General features: G+C 40.9%; 1 non-coding gene across 1 annotated transcript; it reads right to left on the minus strand.

Annotated features, from left to right (window-relative positions):
- Positions 1–2,748: 2,748 nt before the first annotated feature.
- Positions 2,749–2,820, minus strand: trnat-ugu. Its single transcript has one exon. It is a non-coding gene; the product is annotated as a tRNA-Thr (tRNA).
- Between the last annotated feature and the right edge of the window lie 3,894 nt (positions 2,821–6,714).

The following is a 6,714-nucleotide window of genomic DNA, read 5'->3' on the forward strand; positions in this document are numbered from 1 at the left end:
ACTCACACACACACACACACACACCTACCCTCACACACACCTCAAACACTCACATACTCACACATACCATAACATCTAAACAAATACAGACACTCATACAATCTTACACATTCTCACATCCACTACCTACCTCCTGCAGACTGAGTTTGAGACTAACGTGGAGTCCTGTAGCTCAGTGGTTAGAGCACTCGCTTTGCAAGTGAGAGACCTGAGTTCAATTCCAGGCAGGGCGAAACCTTGGGCAAGTTTCCTTACTCCACACGCCTAATAATAATCCCTCCAAAACCAAAAACAATAATAAATTGGTCATTTACAATCTACGACTGTTTGTGGGACATTGCTGTGCGCAATTGGCTGCCGCGTTCGCCCACAAATATACAGTCAATTCACTTTACAGTATGTTCTGTGAAGCGCTTTGGGACGTCCTCCCGACGTGAAAAGCGCTATATCAAATGCAAGGATTATTATTATTATTATTATTAATGCCAGACACTGGCATTAGTTTCAAACCCATTGAAATATGTGAAAGAAACAAAGCTTGAACTTTGCTGTAACATCACTGTAGGTCTCGTTGCAGGGAGCTGACAACCCACCTTCTTCCAACAAGTTCTCTGACACAACAAAACAAAATAAAACCAAGCTTTCTTTCTGGTTACAGAGCATCACTGCCACTGCATTTCAACAAGATTGACAGATTGCTGATTGAAATGTAGTTCTGAGACTAAATGGCGCATCCCAGACATTAAGTACCCATGTAGTTACGCGTAGTTCTACAAGGTACCTGAGGCACTAAACCACATCTCAGTCAAGCTATTCAAATGCACTACCCACCACTACCCACCAGTATCCTGACCATGTTCTGCCATTTTATTCACCTACAAAGTATACAGTCACAGTATATCCTGTGAAACGTTTTGATCCGTCCTCCTGACATGAAGGGCTAAGGTAAGGACTATTATTTTTTTGGATTATGGTGGATTTTATTCATACCATTTTCCTGTCTTTTCTCCATTTCCCTCAATTTCCTTAGGTCCCGCAGATCTACATTAATACAATATTCCAATTAAACGTGAATCTACAGTATTCTGCACAACGGGCTTCACATCCTCACAACCCTCTGTATGAAGAAATGGCTTTTCATCTTACTGCTTTTATACTTGTTCCAGGCACACTTTATTATTAACAATAATAATTATTGATAATTATCCTTGCATTTGATTTAGTGCCTTGTCATATCCAATTATTGTGTATTTGTAGATGAACATAGCAGTCAATTTGTCATGAGATGAGTAACAAATTCATTTGAAGGATTGTTGGCCGGGACACCAGGAGAAACTCTCATCTCTTATGATTCGTCCCATGGGATCTTTAATGTCCACCTGAGCAAGCCACTAGGAATTCTGTTTAACTTTGAATCAGTAGGACAGCACCTCTGACAACGCAGCCCTCCTGCACTGCACAAAAGCTTCAGCCTCATCTGCACATTTATACCTGTGGATGTGTTTGAGGCATTTGATCATGTTGGCAATATAGTCAAGTCTGCATTACTGGCCTGGATATGGATCATATATACACTGCTTGAAAGTTTAAAACAAACTTTTGAAAAGAAATAGAACTCACCTCACTTTGAGTTAAAGTCAGAGCAGAATGCAATGCCTGGCAAATAATCTTTTTTAAAAGAAAGCTTGAGGAGCAGTGATGGGGCAAGGCTGCATTCCTGCACACTCCAGGTCAACTTGAAAAACTTGGCGCTATTCACACCTTCCGTACTGCAGCAGAAAGTATTCACGAACATGATGTTCCACTTAAGTGATCTTAGTAGAGAAAAGGATGAGTTTCAGACAGATGTGGACTCTGAGGGATACAAATATGTTTCAGCAAAACGGAATTCAACCTCACAAAACCACCAGAAATTCTCAGACGACACACAGAAAGAACCAAACATCCACGAGGTGCAAGGAACGTTTTAAATACAGTGTCATATTTCTTATATACTTTTCTGTAGAAATCCACAAACACCTATTAAATGATAGATAAGTGGCAAAGGTCACGTGAGGGAAGGCGATCATGGAAGCGGCGAGGTACAGTTTGTGAACACACTGTACCTTGGGATTTAATACATTGGGATTTAATTTGCGAGATTCCTCAAAGAATTTTAAATAGCGACATGACTCGATCAAAGCTCTGAAACTGCGCTCAGACACTGAGCTTCATTTTGATTCTCGTTTGCAAATCTCGCATTTAGACCTAATGTAGATCTCACTGTCATTGTGTTTTCATAAGAATTTGTGAGATTTTATTTTTCAGTATTGATTACAGTACATGGACATAAATTGGCTACAGCATTCGCTTACAAAACACACAATTTCTACGCTTTATAGTAAAAATCCTGTGATGAATGTTGAGACATCTTCATGATGTGAAAGACATTAAATCAAATACAAGCATTATTATTATTATCATCATACATATTATTCAACAAATGGACCAAAGGTATCATCCTATAATAATAATAGTCCTTGCATTTGATATAGTGCTTTTCAAGTCTTCAAGACGTCTCAAAGTGCTTCACAGAATATACTGTAAAGTGAATTGACTGTATATTTGTGGGTGAAACGCAGCAGCCAATCGCACACAGCAGTGTCCCACAAACAGTCGTGGATTGAAGTAACCAATTATTTTATTATTATTTTGTTTTCTTGAGGGATTATTATTAGGCGTGTAGAGTAAGGAAACTTGCCCAGGGTTTCGCCCTGCTGGGAATTGAACCCAGATCTCTTGCTTACAAGGCGAGTGCTCTAACCACTGAGCTACAGGACTTCATATAAGTAGCAAACCATAGCCCGTTATTATAAAAGTGATCTGAGCATGTCATACATATGACCTTCAATCCAATATTAATCTCTTAAATCAAATTATTAATATTGGGTTCTTAATAAGGAATCCAAGCCCTGCAAATGGGGACTCCTTCTGGTAAATAAATGTATGTCATGCTGACCCCGTTCCAGTGCAAACTACTTCCAGAGTGGAGTTCTTGATGTTTGACAGGAATTCTGCAAATTAGACCCAAGAGAAACACCCGAAAAGCACAGTGGGATGTTGGCAGCAACAGGAATCTTGACTGGGGCTGGTATGAAGTGTGTTTTGCACAAATTCTTGTTGGCTTAAAGAGCTAATCTAAAACAAACAGGTCACATTAGATCACCTCAGAATGAGGCAGCCTTTGGTCAGAGCCACAATCCCACAATGTCGGGTTAAAGATATTATTGTTCAATCTGGTAACTGGGTTCAAAGTTAGTTTCCCAGAAATTTGCAGGGAAAGGGATTGACATATTCTTGCAGAAGCAGGAGCCAAAGAATGGATTCAGAGTATCAGATGGTGATGAAAGCAGAAGGTGGATGTAAAGGAAATGTCACACAATCTTCCCCCGAGGGCAGCCTGCGAACATTAAGGGCAGAGCCTGCTGAGAGGAGAGGACCTGATGTCCAGGGCCAAGTGAGGAGCCTGAAAATGGCAGCAGCTGTGCAGAACCTCTGTGTTTGTTTGTCACACTGAGAGCATGTCATCAGCTCAGTGTGAGGCCAACCTACCAGAGGGCACAAAATGAATCTAAATGTTAATGACTGCAGAACCAGGGAGATTTACGACAAATAGCCAGTGCACTTCAATCTGCTAATTGAGCAAAGCTGTCCTTCGCCCAGGTAGTGACATTAACCTGCTTATGGATCTGAAGGCTCAATGGGCGTGATGTTCCAGGGGGGCAAGGGGGGGAGAGTGGAGGTGGGGGGGGGGAAGAGTGGGGAGATCGCTCTCCCTAGCCCAGGGGTGCTGAGGCTAATCACACAGTCCTGAAGTACCAACACATCCGAGATCAGTCTAACTTAACACAGAGGAGGAACTGAGCCGGGTATCTCCCAGCTCTGTATGGCTCTACGCTACACCAAGTGATGTCTTTACCAACACTAAGGCATCAGTGTGCATGTAGCACAAATGTTAAAATCAAAAGATCCATGCCACAAATGGTGTGCAAGGAGTTCAAAAACTGGGACATCCTTCTGACGTGAAAGGCTCTATACAAATGTAATTTGTTGTTGTTAACATATTGACTTTGGCGAGGATTGCTATTTTTGTTCTTCCTCTCATCCCTCCCTTCACATAACACCTTAACAACCTCTCAAAGTGAGTGCAGATTCCTGCAGCTATTCACTCCATCGACTGAAATGTGCTTGTCTGCTTTAATATATATGATGTGGTCCAGAAATGTCACAGTTGTTTCGAAAAAAAATCTACATTTGATCGCTGGGAGAACAAAAAGTGTTTTTCTTTTTCTGTTACTTATGAAGAACGCTATTATCATCCTAATGCAGTGCAGATGAGGTCTCAAGCTTCTCTAATCCAATCGAAATCGTTTCTGGAAAAAAGCGAACCCCTAGTCTGCAAAGCATCACATGTGGTGACATCCAAAGCCAATAGCAAGTGCCCAGGGGATGCTAAACAAGCAATTGCTTTCAACCCTTATAAACTGAAATATGATGGGTGGACTTACTAATACATTCCTTTCATTTTCATCATCCCTTCCAATATCTATTGAAGGATTAACCATGCACCATTGGAAATGATAAGCCATTCGTAACGCAGTCTCCTGCAGAGCATAGAGTACGAGATCCCAGTAAAGCACAACATAATATGGTCAAGAATAGATCTAACTCTTACAAGGTTTCCATAGGGTTGTAATGGAAAACAGTAGGAACAGCTCTGCTTACAGCTTAATAGAACAAACATTATGTTCTTGTTATTATAGGCAAAGTTTTTTTTAACACTTTAAGCGCTGAACCATGTTTTTTCGAGTCTCATGGTGTTCAGTTATAGCTTCCCCTGATGGTCTAGCGAGGCAAACCACTGATGATTGCGCAGCAATTGGCTGGCCCATATAGATCAGCGGATCGTAGGTTCAAATCTGGTTTATGCTGAGTTAGCTGATTTTCACTGAGGCGGACGTTAGGAGCAATTGGCTCAGTAGTTAGAGGGTACAATCGACCAGACTTCCCATGCCTGACGCTCCCAGGACTTCCACACAACAAATTACAAAATGTGATATTCTTCATTGTTTGTTTCGCCCACAAAATATACCCATTACAGTATATTTGACGTCTCGAAGATACAATGAGGCGCTAGATCAAATGCAAGGATTATTATTATTATTACAAAAGTTAATCCAGTATTACACTGTGTGCAAATTGACTGCCTCAATGACCTATGAAATACATGTTGACTACAATTTACAGTAAATCCAGTGAAGACTTCCTCCCGACTTAAAAGACATTCTGCCTAATGCAAGAATTATTATTGTGAATCAGAAAGGCTTTCGGTTGCAACTGGTCTTTGGCTCCTGGTGTTTCATGTTTCATGTTAAGCTGTGCTCCAAGGCATTTCCATTAGCTCCAGTATAAAGGATATTTCCAGTATAAAGCTCTGAAGTGCTTAACTCCTCAGCACCTTGTTGTACTGAAGGTAGGCTGCAATTAGTGGTGAATCCACTGAGAACAAGCAGCCACGCAGCAGCAAACAGCAATTTGTAAAAGCAAATTCAGGGCAGCTTCCAGGCTTATACTGTTGTCAGCAGGATTTATGGACAGTGCAGACACTGAAATTCAATAACATTGAATATTGGTTATCATAAAATGTTCTGATTTTGTAAGAAATACCAGTGTCCATGACATTAATTGCACCTCCAACTCAATTGATTTTTGGACCAGGATTCTGTTGAGTCGGAGTGATAATAATAATAATAATTATTGATCACCTCCCACTCCCCCTTCTCCCTTGCTAGGCTTCAACCCAGCCACTGTACAGTGCTCTTAAACACTATCATGTTGTTTTTGTTTTCTGGCCTGAATTTATTCCACCGCAAATTTGACTGACGCAAAAGTCAAGTTTAATCGCTGAAGCAGTCAGTGTAACGTTACGCTGCTGGACCTGATTGAACTGAAAAGCTTGTGGATGAACCAAATACAATAACAAAGTCAAAATCCAAGCCATGAGCTTGTCCCCTTTAGGTGCTGAATTTCCTTTGCAATTTTGAAGGAATCCACAATGGCCATGTTCATCTCGAATAATTGCCAAATATTATTTGCTGGTTCATTCCAACAAATAATCAGGAAAGCTTAACAGAAGCAGACTCCACAGTGCAGTCATCTCTCCTGTTTGGTGTTCCTGTCACCTCTTCCTTAGGTCTCCATGCTGCACAGTGCGGGCCCAGTTCTAGTCTGACAGGCCAGACTGGTAACTAACGTGGTTCCAGCATAGCTAATTGTGCTCACAAGCTAGGCAAAAGGAAACACTGTCACATTGTCATCTGCTAAATATTTTGCCAAACATTTATTATCGCCTAGCTATTCCACCTCCCCCACCCCCACACCCCCTTCCTCTCATTTTAAAGATTTTTCCTATTTCTTCCCCCCCCCCCCCCCCCCATCTCCAATATTTAGTTTTGAAGTCATTTTTCTATCGGTTTCTTTTAAGGACTCCAGAAAACAGACTTCAAAGTTTTTTAAAAAATCGACATTAATCTGTACACTGTGAAATCACTATGATAATCAAGTAAATCTAGATGCAGGTGGAATTTCTAATCTTGGAAAACTCTTAAATTTGGTTTCAATTTGCGAGGGTCTTTTCAGCCAACAAAAATATACAGTCAATTCACTTTACAGTAT

Source organism: Callorhinchus milii, unplaced genomic scaffold (genome assembly GCF_018977255.1).
Source record: "Callorhinchus milii isolate IMCB2004 unplaced genomic scaffold, IMCB_Cmil_1.0 Scaffold3, whole genome shotgun sequence".
NCBI classification, from domain to species: Eukaryota; Metazoa; Chordata; class Chondrichthyes; order Chimaeriformes; family Callorhinchidae; genus Callorhinchus; species Callorhinchus milii.